We start from the raw sequence: 16,065 nt of genomic DNA on the forward strand, positions 1-16,065 counted from the left end.
TGCTATTGTTTGGCATATTTTACTTCCATTTCCATTTATTTCATAAAGCGCATTTCCCCAACTTGTTCTGCTGCCTCTGCTCATTATGTACATGGATGCCATGAACAGAGCACAGAATAAACACAGTCACCCCTTTCCATCTGCATGCCATTATATTTTATGATTTATTGTAAATATTAGCAGTGTGATGCCCTTAAAATTTACTGGCCGCATCATTTGCTGGTGTTTTTGTTAATAAATTTGAAAAACTAATGCTGTGGTCATACACTGTACACGTTAGAATCAGAATCAGCTTCATTGGCCAAATATGTTTACATGTGCACATATGTCATACAAAAATATGCAGGTCAATATATATATATATAAAATACATTACCTTTTAATGTCATTTGTTTATGTCATACAGTCTGTTTATTGCCTTCAGTATTGGTTTGCCCGGGCAGCCGTGAATGCACCGTCACCTGGCGGGGGGCGGAACATCAGCACGCATCAGGTTCGTCCCAGTACCTACATTCTGACCTGAATCCGGCCTCTACAGGGTAACCAGAACACCTGAAAGACCCGGATAGGGGTGGAGCTGGGAGGCGCGCGCTGGGCTCCGTGACGTTCTCGTGCCGCTCGCGGACCGGGCTGGGCCTGAATGCTTCAACTACACGAAACTCACCACTTTGTTTTGTGAGGAGTCAGCGCTAATCAGCACCGGCAGCTACCGCCGCTGCGAAGCCTGGCCGCCTCTCAAAGGTAACAGCCGCGGCATTAAAAATTCATCACAGGGGGGCTGTTTGTCGCGCCGCGAGCTGGGGGCCGCGCTTCTGTGTGCCGTGGGGGGCACGCGCGCCATCCCGCCCGCGCGTCCGTCCGTCCCGCCCGCGGCCGCCGCGGCGCGCCGGAGCTGCTGAGTGGGCAGCCTCCTTCATGTGTCTCATTTCACGGTAAACGCTCCGGCTGCCGCTCGCATCCTCCCGAATCTCGCAGCTGTAGCGCTAAACACGCCGAAGAGGGCTGCCTCTCTACATCCTCATTAAAACGGCCCCCAAGGACAGATTAACGCGCGGCTCTCACTCCGCCGACAGGCCTGCTACACCTGCCACTTCGCTCTCCTTTTTTCATTCGAGTTATGATTTAATTTACGTCAAGTTGGGCGGATGCGCTGCGTTTATCAGGACGCGAGGTGCTTCGCATGGGACCCGAGCGCCGAGGTGCTTCCCAGCCGGGCCGGGCTCTCCGTGGGTGCGGCTGTCAGCGCTCCATTTGCGTTTATAACTACACCCTTAGTCTCATTACTACACAGACACGAGCAGTAATGTTCGGATGGAAGGAAAAGTCTCACAAACAGCCGGAAAATGACCTCTGCTGGCACCGTTACATCGCTGTGGCAGCTTCGGCCCTTTGGGGAAAATAAACTGAAACACCTTCCGAAGCTTGCAGAGGCTTAAGTGATTAATTATCTTTTTGGATTATGCTGAGGACACAATGAAGCACTCGGGATTTACAGCCTGTCTGTGGTTATTAAGATGTGCATAGCATTGCTTGTACGTTTATTATATGGTAGAACATGGTAGGTAGGAACTCATGGAAAATCACGTGTCAGTGAGTAGGCCTACTTTTCATGCAGCCTACTCCGAAGTGTGTCAATGAGTACTTTGCATGTAGCCTACTCTTAAGTACTTATTATTCACTGTAAAGTGTCAGTGAGTCCCTTTCTTGCACTCTAGTGTGTCAGTGAATACTTGTTTTCTGTACTGTAACATGTATCAAAGAATACTTTTTTGTGAATGTGTGAGTATTTTATCATGTAGTGTAAAACGCTAGTTAGTGCTTTTTCTGTAGTGTAAAATGTGTTGGTGAGTACATGTTAATGTGAGGTGTAGCCTTGTACTCTGTTTTACCACACAGAGCAGTCCATATAAGCATCTCACTCGTACACATTGCTAATCTTTTAGTTTATTTAGCAGTCTTGGGAATGCTGGTTATTTCATTATGTCATTAAGTCTCGGTGTGTACATCTATGGAGGGTGTTTTGTGGCAATATCATATCAATAAATAAATATGTCATTTAAAGGATGTTCAAATTATAATTGTAATTGTCGCTTAAATGATCGTTTATAAATGCTGCTGCTTTAGTATGACGTGGCCACAATAAACATGATTGTTATCATTATGTCATGATTGGGGTTGTGTACCTGTCCTAAAGCGAGAAGACTTTAATAACAATTTAATTGATTATTTAAATAAATTATTTATTTATTGAGACCCGTTTCAGGAAAAAAAACCCCAAAGCAGCTGTTTAAATCCCCCCCCCCCCCCAGTGTCCAAGTGGGTCCGCACACTGAGAATGGCAGAGTGGACACTCATTATTCATGCCAGAAGCTGTGGGCTGCTCCAGTCATGAGCCCAGCTGGGGGATCATGTGACATTGTCACCCTCGTCCTGCTTAGCTGCTCTTCTAACACAATAGGATAGCCTGCATTTTCGGGGCTTTACCGTTTCTCTTGGAGTTAGTAGAGCCCATCCTCCCACCCACTTGCCGTGATCGCTTGTCCTGTGCAGGGCTGCGGGGAGCTTGCAGAGCCTTGGTTCTTAATGTTTTCAGGGGAGGAGCTTTGTATCCGTTTAGCAAAATTTGGTGGGATGATTTTTTTTTACCATCTAAAATAGCGTAAGAAATGACTGAGCCTGAAGTGGCAGGTGTAGCATGAGTAAATGGTAAAATTAATATGCATATACTTCTGCAACTAAACCAATAAATCTTGCAAAGTAATAGTACGGATCTATATGAATACCATCAACATAACCAACTTCGCTGTTTCCGTTTAGCTGTTTAATTTCTTAAAGGTTGCAGTCCTGTGGTTTGTGAAGATAAGTGTCATTTTAACAACAGAGTCAGTTTCAGGAGCAACTTCACGGGCAGAAGTTTGGGAGGGGAAACGCTGGGCTGGGCACTTTAAGAAAAAAAGTAGAAGTGTTATGTAGCTAAGAAAAAAAAAGTTAAACTTAATCAATACAAGGTTTACGCTTAGCAACAGATCAAATCAACTGCAGCAGATACCAAGGTAATACACTTAACAGGGAAGAGTGGCAACTATAGGATTTCCACAACTAAAGGTAATTTTATTTGCCTCCTCTCTGCGTCTCCCTGCCTTGCATGGCTGTCTCATGGAGTGCATGATGAGCGGTGGGGGTGTGGACTGTCGGGCTGTCCTCCCCTGTGCTGAGGTGCCCCAGAGCGGGGGGGAGGGGGGTATGGCCGGCCTGCTGGGAGCGGATTTACTGTAACTCCTCACTCTCTCCACATCCCTAGAGAGTCATTCTAATTTGGCAGAAATGCTGACACTGTGGAAGGCATTTTGACTCAAGTGGCTTTGCTTCCTGCACTAATGCTTGTCATCAGCGGCATGTAGAGTGAGTACATCATCGTGGTGGGGGACAGTGAGAATCAGGCGTATGGACCAGTGGATGGGGGGAGTCAGGCACACGGATGGACGGATGGTGGGAGTCAAGCACAGAAATGAGGGGACGGTGAGAGTCAGGCCCAGGGATGAGGGGGCGGTGAGAGTCAGGCCCAGGGATGAGGGGACGGTGAGAGTCAGGCCCAGGGATGAGGGGGCGGTGAGAGTCAGGCCCAGGGATGAGGGGGCGGTGAGAGTCAGGCCCAGGGATGAGGGGGCGGTGAGAGTCAGGCCCAGGGATGAGGGGACGGTGAGAGTCAGGCCCAGGGATGAGGGGGCGGTGAGAGTCAGGCCCAGGGATGAGGGGGCGGTGAGAGTCAGGCCCAGGGATGAGGGGACGGTGAGAGTCAGGCCCAGGGATGAGGGGGCGGTGAGAGTCAGGCCCAGGGATGAGGGGGCGGTGAGAGTCAGGCCCAGGGATGAGGGGGCGGTGAGAGTCAGGCCCAGGGATGAGGGGGCGGTGAGAGTCAGGCCCAGGGATGAGGGGACGGTGAGAGTCAGGCCCAGGGATGAGGGGGCGGTGAGAGTCAGGCCCAGGGATGAGGGGACGGTGAGAGTCAGGCCCAGGGTTGAGGGGATGCTGAGTCAGTTATTGTTTCATTGAACATGATGCACTGAAGACTATTAAACACTTAATCAAATACCAATAGTAACATTTAGATTAACATTTGACATTGTATTATTATTATTATGGGTTTGTATCCATGTTCCACATGGACAGGGGGACTCTCACTGCCACTCTCACTGTCCCCCTGTTCATGTCCCTGACTCTCACCGTCTCCACAGTGTTTGTCTTTGTTTACTGCTCATCTTCTGCTTGTCATCGCTTTTGTTAGTTAATTTAAAAAATATTTATCTGCATATTCTACCTTCATCCAGTTTATGCAGGCGGACGAGCATCATGCATTGTGAAATGATCCAGCAACATCTCTGCAGTTCGGTTTCTGTACGACATGCTACCATGGAGGTAAGAGGCTGTGTGCCGTCTGTGTGAAGGGTCCTCTAAATATTCCCTGTGTCTCCCAAATTCTCCAAGGTCTCCTTTCTGCTTGGTTTTTATTTCTCCTTTGCTGGTTATTTTTGTCCTGCATGGGGTCACATGAACAGTGCATGTATTCCTTCAATAAACAGCACTTGACTGTACATGGGGAAAACATCAGGGACCATGGCAGAGGAATGTGGGGTTTTAGTATAAATAGCCTTTATTGAATTTGAGGTGTAATTTTGCATTTTAAAACATCATGTCTCTTCCACTCAATCACAGGCTGTTTCTCTGAAGGAGTACAGCCCTGAGACCAGACCAAGTGATGGCTAAACACAAAACACATTTCTCAGAAATATATATTTTGTGTAATACATTAAATATTTATATGATAATTTGACAAACTTGGTTTTAAATTTCATTGTAAATTCCTGTGATCATACACCTGCATCCTGCCTACAACATCACAGTTCATTTATCTCACCGTCACCTTGGAGCATGTTCTGTAGTCCCTTGGGTTCTTCTGCTCACTAACTCATACCCTAGTGCCCACCATTACCCAGTCCAGCATCGACTGGGCTCAGTTGTTGTACCTATGAGGCTCAATGTTACAGCAGTCGTGTGCTCGCTGAGCCCCCTAGTGGCTGGAGGATTACCAAATGGGTACTTGCCCCGTGGCCTCTGGAAGGTTCTGTTTTTTTTCTCCCCTGTGCTCCCTCGGTATGTGATGCATGCTGGATGGCGCCATGCCCTGCTGCATCATGGGAGTCGTGCAGCCTTTTGGCGTGTGAAAGGTTACTGCTCAGCTTTAATGACGTCCAGCCATCCTGCGTGTGATGAATGCTGCAGGTTCAGCCAAAATGCCTGGCTTCTTGTGCAGGCTGAGGGTGCGGGTGCTTTCCTGAGTTGCTGAGGAAATCCGCAGAGCTCCAAGGAGGGTGGGGGTAGGGGTGGTAGAAGCATTTTTGGGGGACCTCCAGTTTCAACAAAAATAACTGTGGACAGGATCCCCCCTTCTTCTAAGAGAATCAGAATCACATAGGTCTTTATTGGCCAAGTGTAGGGCTGGGCATCATTCAAAATTTTTGTACCAGTACCGGAACGATACCTTGATGTCAATACCGGTTCCTGAACTTTTTTCAATATCAATGTGTTTTTAAATCAATTTCAACGACAACAAGAATACATTAAACATTTCAGCACTAATCTATTGAACAAGTCATTTTGAATTATTGGTTAGTTACTGGGTGGATCGATCGTGTTCATAACGGGACACAGGCTTTTATTTATGTTTTACCAGGGCTCTCAAGTTTCATGAAAAGTCTGGAGTGAGATTACATCTGTGGGGCACAGTGTGTGTCTCACGGTCAATGCGTGACACTTTAGAACCCTGCTGACCGCATCCATTGGTTCTTGCTCTGCCACTTACACCATGTCTGCACTCCCTATGTGCGCGCATCCCTGTAATAACATGCTTGCGGCGGGATCACATGCAACAAATTTTCTGATTGGCTGGTGGGTGGCCGTTAACTCGGGACAGCTATGAACTAAACGGAAAACTCCACTCCGTATATCTGCGCCTCACCCATTAATTCTGTATGACAGGACGCCTTGCTGGGTGAACTAGTCGAAATGCCTGTGTCTCACGGTCAGTGCGTAAGACTTGAGAGCCCTGATTTTACTTATACGACCGGTGACATGTTTATAATTCATAAGTAAATCTGGCCAGCAGATCAGTTGTTCATTTTCCACAGAATAAAAAGCAATGCAGCGCTGTCCCGCTAATAAGCACCCCCACGTTTCACCGGCGGCACCGGCTGGAGATGCAGGCAAAAGCTGTTCAGTCTTACTGAGGTACATCTACTGTTTTTTTCCTGCACCTCTGGGTAACTTGCATGTTGGCGCCGGTGCTTGTGGTCGAGCAACCAGCAGGTTTATCACTGTAAACTCCTCTTCAGTAGTGACTCTTAGGAATTGAATCGGACCGAGTTCTGATGGTCTCGCTCACACACGTACGCATACTGTACACACCAATTCTCGCTCTCTGTGGGTGTTTCATGTGATATATGATGATGTGATCAGCTACTATGAGGGGGAGGGGGCATATTCAGGCACAAATGAGGGGCGTTTTTGCGAAGCATTTTTTTTTACACTACGCAACAAACAAAAACATTACACCATTACCATTACCAGTTCACAAGTTTGAGTGCGTGTCTTTCCTCCGGTGTGTATGACGTGTTCGACGTGCTCGTGAAAATTTACTTTGCAAAGCCAATCCCGAGCGACTTCAGATCTTTACACAAGCATGCTTATTAGCTCACAGACGCTGAGATTTACTGTTTAGGTATCGGAATTTGGCACCAAAAGAAAATACATTTTTTTGATCCTCAGTAGGATTGGGGCATTTCGGTACCACAAAAGTACCAAAGTTCGGTACCCAGCCCTAGCTAAGTGTATTAAACATACAAGGAATTTGACTTGGTGGGTGTGCTCCAGTATAACATATAACATGCAAAATAATTCCAAGGTAATTTACAAGTAACAGTTTAACACAAACTGTTTACAGTAGAAACTGACAGTCAGATGGGTCCGATTGGTAATCCTCCCACCACAAGGGGGCTCAGTGAGGAGTCAAATAAGAGGTTGAATTATTTGGTCAAGAAGAGGTATGACTATCACATAGCATTTGGAAGTGCATACGATGTTAAACGTACCTCTTTGCTCCTCAAAGGGTGCCGCATGAGTCCTCCAGCAGGAGACGCTGTCCCACCCCGGGTGGTCTTGGCTTTCAGTTCAGTCCATACTGCAGACCGTGCAGGAATGCGAAGTTATGTTTTCCTGCACTTTTGTTTTACTGTCAGGACACCTCACACGGGACTCTAGAAGCAGTGCTTATGTTTCCAGAAGCCTGAGCATTCAGCAAGGGCGGGGGGCTTGTCTGGGACTGGCAGATGACCACCCAGGAAGGGCCCCCTGGCCGCGGGTGTAGGTGTGTGTGCGTGGGGTGGGGGTGGTGCTAGGGATTGCAGGTGAGTGCCCTGGCAACCGAGGCCTTGCTCTGGACCAGTCTGATAGGAGCGATCCACCACCCAGGAAGGGCCCCCTGGCCGCGGGTGTAGGTATGTATGCGTGTGGGGGGGTAGCATAATTTACTCCTTAAGGCCATATAGCTTCAAAGTGCGTGATTCCCTGGAGTGTAACGGCAAGTGCTCTGAAGCTGGTGATGGCGACACAGCGCCAGGCACAACCCAGAGTGCTGGATAGCAACGCCCACCCATCCCCTCCCACTGCGCCTCATCCCCTCCCACTGCGCCTCATCCCCTCCCACTGCGCCTCATCCCCTCCCACTGCGCCTCATCCCCTCCCACTGCACCTCATCCGACCTCGAAGTCTCCTCGGGGCTTTAACACGGAAGCTCCGCCCCATTCTCTGCACACCAGAGCTTGGGGAGGGGGAGGGGCTATGTGCCCCAGGTCAACATGCACCCCGATCCACGAGGCACTACCTCTGCGTGTTTGGCAGCTGTGCCCCCCCCCCCCTCGTCTGTGATGATGTGATCCCTTTGACCCTGATGCCTCTTTGGGCACAGTTTCATGTTAATAGTTAATGAAATACAACACACATTATTTGAACAGTATTAAGTACTGTGATTTAAAATATATGCATATCATTGTCACGTAGTGCCTTGATAAGTAATGTAAGACGGACTCTGTAATAATGCAAAATAAAACGTGACACCTGTCAGGAGAGACCTCAACGCGCGAGGCGGCATCTGCAGCAAAACTGCAGCCGGTAGCTGCAGCAGCCAGACGTGCAGTGGCCGTGTTTTTACTCAATGGATTTTAATGTTAACACAACCCTCTGACCTCCAGAACAAAGAGGCCCCGAAGCACCCCTGTTGTGTTAACCCTCACGTCCCAAGCAAGCTTCTGAGAAACACGGCGAATGCAGAGACGCCTGTGGGAGTTTTCCTGGAAGTGACGTCCTCTCCCGTTTATGAACGGCGGGAAATACTCTGCTGTGAATTCCTGTCATTTGGTATCACTTCGCCTTCCAGTCAGGCTCATTTAATGTAGTGTCTCCATGTCATTTGTATTCCGCGACCTTATTAAAGGCATATCGGGTTCTTCTCAGCTTCTGTAAGCGATAGGGAGAATCGATAAAACACTGATTTGCTGTGACAGTGTTTCTCAGTAAACATACAGGAGGACAGTGACTTTCTGGGAGTGCGTTCATGAAATCAGATCTGGTTCGGGGAGTGGGATTATCATGCAGTATACAGGGGCGGGTGCCCCACACGCCACTTTGACGATCTGCCTCTTTCAGTTACTCTGTGAATATATCATTGCTGTGACTCTATCACTCTGTGTAACCTGGTGTAGAGAAGAGGCTATTTCTCCATGCTGAGGGAACTAGGATGTCCTGCTGAGGTCTGCACACGTCTAATGTCGTACCTGCCTGCTCGTCTGACCTGCTCCCAGCCTGCTTGATGCTGATTTACAGGACTCACCTACACGAGCGAGGTGTGGACCTGGCAGAGTCCGAGATCTTCACCTGGACCGGATTCCATAATCAATAAACCCCAAGTGGTGTCAGCATGGATACGCTACGTTGACAGGGCAGCCTTTGGGGGGTGTGATTTTGGGGAGTCTTTACTGAATCTCACTGACAGTGAAACATACGAGAGGAACAACTGTTATGGTTATAACTCTGCAAAGGGGCCGTTTGTGTACTGATGTTGTTTTTGCCTGATCTGGGGAATTGCATCATCATTTGTGCTGGAGGTTTAGAAGAACGTAATTGTACAGGGTCAGTCTGGCTTTAGCTAGGTTCTCTAAGTTTTATACACACAGCCAGACTGACAGCAAGCTGCCAACAGACCAGTGCCAAAAATGGAATGAATTCCGAAATCAATAAGATTTCAGATGCAATTTAAGAGTCATTTTGTTAGCAGGATTGTCTGTTTGACAAAAGAGAACCTCGGCTCCAACTTTCCCTGCTACGTATTGACCGCTAACTTCTTCAAAGGTGATTTTATGGTTATTGTTCAGACCAACATAACTCTTTTGCAATTTGTCTTTTTAGAGGGAGTCAAGACGTTTCCAGCTGATGCAGGACGAAGAAATCCGGGTCGATTCCCAGCTTGAGAGCAACACAAACTGCATTTAGGGAACTCCGTGCATCTATAATGCTCTACAGGTACAAATTGTTAATACAGACTGAATACAGACTGGCATACTTTAGATGGGCAATGTACGCTTCTTTAATGAATGTAATTATGCTTCATTTTTGCACAAAATACAGATGTTCCCCCCCCCCCCCCCCCACATATCCCAACTTCTTGACTCTTAAGATACACAAGTATACAGGTGAGAGCGCAGGGTTAGCTATTTATCTGGCATCCCTGGGGCATTCCAGGGGCCAAGCGCCTTGCCGAAGGGCATTCCAGGGGTCGAGCGCCTTGCCGAAGGGCATTCCAGGGGCCGAGCGCCTTGCCGAAGGGCATTCCAGGGGCCGAGCGCCTTGCCGAAAGGCATTCCAGGGGCCAAGCGCCTTGCCGAAAGGCATTCCAGGGGCCAAGCGCCTTGCCGAAAGGCATTCCAGGGGCCAAGCGCCTTGCCGAAAGGCATTCCAGGGGCCACGTGCCTTGCCGAAAGGCATTTCAGGGGCCACGTGCCTTGCCGAAGGGCATTTCAGGGGCCACGCGCCTTGCCGAAGGGCATTCCAGGGGCCAAGCGCCTTGCCGAAGGGCATTCCAGGGGCCAAGCGCCTTGCCGAAGGGCATTCCAGGGGCCAAGCGCCTTGCCGAAGGGCATTCCAGGGGCCAAGCGCCTTGCCGAAGGGCATTCCAGGGGCCAAGCGCCTTGCCGAAGGGCATTCCAGGGGCCACGCGCCTTGCCGAAAGGCATTCCAGGGGCCAAGCGCCTTGCCGAAGGGCATTCCAGGGGCTAGGCGCCTTGCTCAAGGGTCCAACAGATGAAAAACTCTTTGGACGAGGACAGGATTTGAATGCAAGCACAGAAGCCCAATCTGTTGAGCCACTGGCCTCTGTTTTGGGCCCAGAACGCTTCCATGTGCTACTCTGCCTTATACAAGGGGAGTGAAAACTTCATTAAATGGAGGAGTGTATACTTCTATAGTTGTAAGAGTTTATACTTTATATAGGGAAGTGCATATTTCTTAATGGAGACTCGAGTGTATGCTTCTTTATATGGGGAGTGTGGGAGTGTATACTTTATACGGGGAGTGTATGCCTCTTTATACGGGGAGTGTATGCCTCTTTATACGGGGACTGTAGGCCTCTTTATACGGGGACTGTAGGCCTCTTTATACGGGGAGTGTGTGCCTCTTTATACGGGGACTGTAGGCCTCTTTATACGGGGACTGTAGGCCTCTTTATACGGGGACTGTAGGCCTCTTTATACGGGGAGTGTATGCCTCTTTATACGGGGACTGTAGGCCTCTTTATACGGGGAGTGTAGGCCTCTATACGGGGACTGTAGGCCTCTTTATACGTGGACTGTAGGCCTCTTTATACGGAGACTGTAGGCCTCTTTATACGGGGAGTGTATGCCTCTATACGGGGACTGTAGGCCTCTTTATACGGGGAGTGTATGCCTCTTTATACGGGGAGTGTATGCCTCTATACGGGGAGTGTAGGCCTCTTTATACGGGGAGTGTATGCTTCTTTACTTTTTACTTTCTCACGCTTTTCACATTGTGACATCTAACACTGTTTCCCTCCTCTGGACTCAGTTACTCTTTCTTTAGTAGTCGTTTCCATTCTGGACCCTTTTGATGAATGTAATGTAAATGAAGAGGACTTCTTAAGGGGCCTGGTCTGAAGCGCCACCGACCCCGTTTACATGGGACAGTCCTCCTGGCTCACTCTTGTGTGTGTGTGTGTGTAATAAAATTTTGAGGGCAGGATAAAAGGGTCACTTCACTGAAAGGATTACAAAACAAATCAGACAGAAAGAGGATGAAATGAAGTTCAGCTCCCCTGCATGGTGTGAGGCCGCCGCTCTGCACACAGTGTGGGCTATGAAGGCATGTCCTGATCTGCAGTTATTCCTTATCTGCAGCTTTAAAGGTTCTGAAGTTGATTAACCTGCCTCTTTGCTGTTTATCAGCTTTTGCCGCAGGAAATGTGCGTGATAACTGTAGGCGGCGTTTAACATCTTATTTCCTGTGGTGTTTGCGGCTAAGTGATCTCGCGGCTTTTTAATTAAGCGGGACTCCGCACCTTGCTGGGGTCATTGCCCATCTGCCGGGCTCTGACGAGGGGTTTAGGGTGAGGTCACGTACACATTCCGCCATTCTTTCTCTCTCTTTTCCATTTGTACATTTAACCATTTCCCAGCCACACTGCGTGTGTCTGTTCACAAGAAGAATGAAACCCATGGATTATCCTCCATGTATTTTAGATGTTTCCTACATACGTCACAGTAATAAAGTATCTGTTCATTGTGGTTGCACCTTGGAGGTAGTGTGATCTGAGATGCTTGGGTGGATCAATATGGTTGAGTACAATCACTCTCCTTCAGTCCTTTTGTCTTTTTTTTAATTTACTCTTCCCAAACTGTGGACTTGCTCTGAGTGCCTCTGCTGTGCTTGCATCTTCCTTCTCCTCGCTGTCCTCCATCACTGTCCACTGATGGTTTTTTTCTGTGCTTGGGAGAAGGCCTGCAAGCCTCCACACTTCTGCAGGAGACTGATGGCTCGTCAATAGCATTAGCCAGCAATACAGGCCTCGCTGGTGTAGAACAGGATCGATACACTGGAGTAAAAAGTCTAATCGGTTGACAAGACCAACCTCAGCAAGGCTCATGTTACCAGAAATGGGCTTCGGTGAGGAGTCAGGAGCTGCCTGCTCATTTTGGCCCACGTGACCCAACACTTGACTAAGATTTATTGCTCCTGAATTTCCTCCTTTCTAATTTCTTCTTTTTTTTGTGGAGGGGTTGACTTTTACACCTCAGGAGAAACTGATGTCAGTGCAATGAGCTTAAGCAATTCTAAGAACCAGAACCAGGAAGCTTTTTTTTTCTCCTCAATTAATCATGTATCACTGCATGTATCACAGGTGCACATCACATGGCTCCTCATCCTCCCCTGGAAGAGAAGGCAATCTGGATCAAAAGGCAGCGAGGTATGGTTATGTGACTGCATGCAGATCCTACACATCCACAAGGTGACGTGTATCTGCAGTCTCAGATTTTTTCTGGCCCTGGGATTATTTGTCTTACATCGGTTGTTGTTTTTCTCGCTCACAGATGTTTTGTGGTGCAATCAGCTGTATGTCTCGGTGGACAGCTGTCAGCAGGAACATTTCAGAAAGTCTCAGAAATGTCAGTGCAGGTCTGACAGAAAAGGCAAAACAGGGAGAACAAGTTAAGTAAATAAAAAACAGGCCAAGAGGAAAGAATTCAACTTCTTGGCCTTACATTCTAACCCTGAGTACTGACCCACAATGAGGATCAGTTTCAAGGAGTACAAATTAAATACATCTGAAAAAAATATAAAACATCTACAAAGCTTACTATGTTTTAACTAATGCCAGCAGTTTAACGGCCCGTCATGGTGATGTCACAAAAGCCTTCACTGGCCTTTCATAAAATATTGTCCCAAAAGCCCTCACTGGTCCTTCGCAAAATATTGTCGCAAAAGCCCTCACTGGCTCATCGCAAAATATTAAGGTTTGCAAAAAGCCCTCACCAGCCCCTCATCAAAAGTAGTTCCTCTTCCATATCATCCACATGCAACGGAGAACCTCATGTTTGTTAGGCTGGTCAATTTGAGTATCTGGAGCTTAGTTTAAAGTTCTACCTTCTATCACTGCTGACCTGCTGTATGGTGAAGTATTCTCATGTCTTCCAGCTAATTAGTGACCCCCATGTCTGTGATTTTACCAGAGAGTTGTTGATGATGATGGAACCTACTAGAATTGTGGAGCATCATGGAGGAAGCCAAGCTAGGGCCTGGGACAGGATCTTCTACATTTATGTGCACATTCCCACACCCTGACATCTCTGATACTCCGGTGCTTATAGAGATGTGTCATCATGAGAGGGATAGTGTTGGATTATCATGAGAGGGTTAGGCCATCATGAGAGTGTTGGTGTTAGGTCATCATGAGAGGGTTAGACCATCATGAGAGGGTTAGGGTTAGGTCATCATGAGAGGGTTAGTGTTGGATTATCATGAGAGGGATAGGCCATCATGAGAGGGTTAGTGTTGGATTAACATGAGAGGGTTAGGCCATCATGAGAGGGTTAAGGCAACTTCAGTTCCTGGTTGAAGGGACTTTATTCTTTATTCCCTTCAGTCTGGTGCTAGGACCCCATGTGACTCCCTCAACAGTTTTTCTAGTCATTGCCTAACCCAAGCTTTTTAGGAAGATAATAAACGCATGAAATCGTTACCTAATGTCAATTTGAGTGGATTAATGACCCATCCTGCTGGAGGGAGGCCAGCGCTGTCGTCCTGTAATCTGTCTGCATGACGGTAAACGGTGATGCTGAGCTACACAGATGGAACGTTTGCAGCTTGAAGACGAAAGTAGGGAAACAAAACAGCAGCATACCAGTGACTGATAAACCTTTAATATAAAAATTGTACAAGATTTTTCATACAAATTACAAGAGGTATTTGGACAAAGTCTGAATAAAATTCCATTTACATCCGAAAACCCTTTTATGCATTTTATGCAAAAACCATGGACAGGTATAATACAAGAAGGAAAATGTGAGCAAAGAGAAAAGAACCTCCCCCCCCCCCCCCCCCCCGTGTGACTATGGGAAAAACATGGCTTCCCACAGAGCTAACATGACGCAGACGTGGACTCCCTGTTTACCGTGTTTAGGAAGAGTGATAGAGGACGGCAACGAGGGCATCCTGCAGGAAACTAGCAAGGTAATTACACCAAAACAACAACATGGAGAATCACTTATCATTTTATTTACAAAATCATTCAAGGTTGTTTTTATCCATTGGGGGAGATGCTTTGTAGGTTAGACTGTAGGTCTGCACTGGGCCTCGACTAGCCATGGGTTAGATTAACAGTGCCGTTTGTAGGAGGAGCTCGGGTTCAAAGAATGACTCAAAGTCAGAAACTCGTCTAAAGTTTCATTCACAAATAAATATTTGTATGATTCCTGCATAGGAATAATGCAGATATGTACATAATTTTAGTAACCATATTCCCTGCACCAAACACGTAGAGTTCTGGGACTACTGCTAGTCAACGAATCACGTTGCGGTATGGGGCAGGGATTTCAGTGGTAGAGAGTATTAAGAATGCTGTAAGAGTGCTGTGCGTGTTCTGTGAGGGTACTGAGGGGGCACCGCGTTCTGCGGGTCCATTCCCCCATGGTGGCCAGCACGAGACTCCCTGCCTCAATTACTGTCTGGCGTCTCACATTGACTTTCTGTACCAATCTGTCATTATTAGCACTGTTATAATAATAAAATGATAATGAGCTTCTAAGGAAAACAGCCGAGGTGAGTGAGAGGCAATGGTAATGGCAATGGCACAGGAGGCTCAAGCTTTCCCCCACAGTGTTCTGAAGGCTTCTATTTTCTGACCCAAGTCGATGAAACACTCTGTAAGTTAGCAGACTGCAAAATGGCAATTATGAGTCTGCAATAATACCGGAAATAGGTGAATAATAGTCATAAGAGACCGAGCACACCAGAGAGCCTGTCGTCACTGTTTGCTTTGTGCTACATGTCCTCACACTGTCCCTCCCGCCTCATGGTGATGACAATGAGGTGATGGAACAGGACGACGGTTCCCAAATCGCGGTGTCGGTCTCTATTAAGTAACAGGAACTGCCCATTCACGCAGAGAACAACAGGAACCATTAAAGTTTAAAGTAGAATCACTGTAGGTGTTCTCAATCCTTTAAATAAATATTTGACAGGGAGTCCTTTCAGTGTCAGCTCTGTGATTAGCATGTTCATCTGACTGCCTCCTGGAACTGGCCTGATTTGTGAATGCTTCCTGTGGTTGGCATGATCATGTGACTGCCTCCTGTGATTGACATGATCATGTGACTGCCTCCTGTGAATGGCAAGATTGCGCAACTGCCTCCTGTGTTTGGTGCGATCATATGACTGCCTCCAGAGAGTGGTGTGATCATGTGACTGCCTCCTGTGATTGACATGATCATGTGTCTGCCTCCTCTGATCATATGACTGCCTCCTGTGAATGGCATGATTGCGCAACTGCCTCCTGTGTTTGGTGCGATCATATGACTGCCTCCAGCGAGTGGTGTGATCATGTGACTGCCTCCTGTGATTGACATGATCATGTGACTGCCTCCTGTGATCATATGATTGCCTCCTGTGAATGGCATGATTACGCAACTTCCTCCTGTGTTTGGTGCGATCATATGACTGCTTCCAATGTTTGGAATGATCATGTGACTGCCTCCAGAGAGTGGTGTGATCATGTGACTGGCATGATCACGTAACTGCCTCCTGTGATTGACATTATCATGTGACTGCCTCCTGTGATTACCATGATCACTGCCCCTGGTTTCTGTAAGAATTGTTTTATTTCATAAGACAGGAGCATTAAGCATGTGGGCTGGGCTTCCTTTTCACTTTGCAAAGCTGCACTCATAACGG

General features: G+C 47.6%; 1 long non-coding RNA gene across 2 annotated transcripts; it reads left to right on the forward strand.

The window, feature by feature from the left end:
• Positions 1 to 536: 536 nt before the first annotated feature.
• On the forward strand, positions 537 to 15,502 carry LOC125705093 (uncharacterized). Of its 2 annotated transcripts, XR_007381348.1 has the most exons (6): positions 537 to 741; positions 3,302 to 3,402; positions 4,329 to 4,416; positions 9,517 to 9,630; positions 12,518 to 12,583; positions 12,708 to 15,502. It is a non-coding gene; the product is annotated as an uncharacterized LOC125705093 (long non-coding RNA). The 2 variants fall into 2 exon arrangements; XR_007381347.1 differs by lacking the exon at positions 3,302 to 3,402 and having other exon boundaries at positions 549 to 741.
• The last annotated feature ends 563 nt before the right edge of the window (positions 15,503 to 16,065 follow it).

This window comes from Brienomyrus brachyistius, chromosome 12 (assembly GCF_023856365.1).
Source record: "Brienomyrus brachyistius isolate T26 chromosome 12, BBRACH_0.4, whole genome shotgun sequence".
Classification (NCBI taxonomy): domain Eukaryota; kingdom Metazoa; phylum Chordata; class Actinopteri; order Osteoglossiformes; family Mormyridae; genus Brienomyrus; species Brienomyrus brachyistius.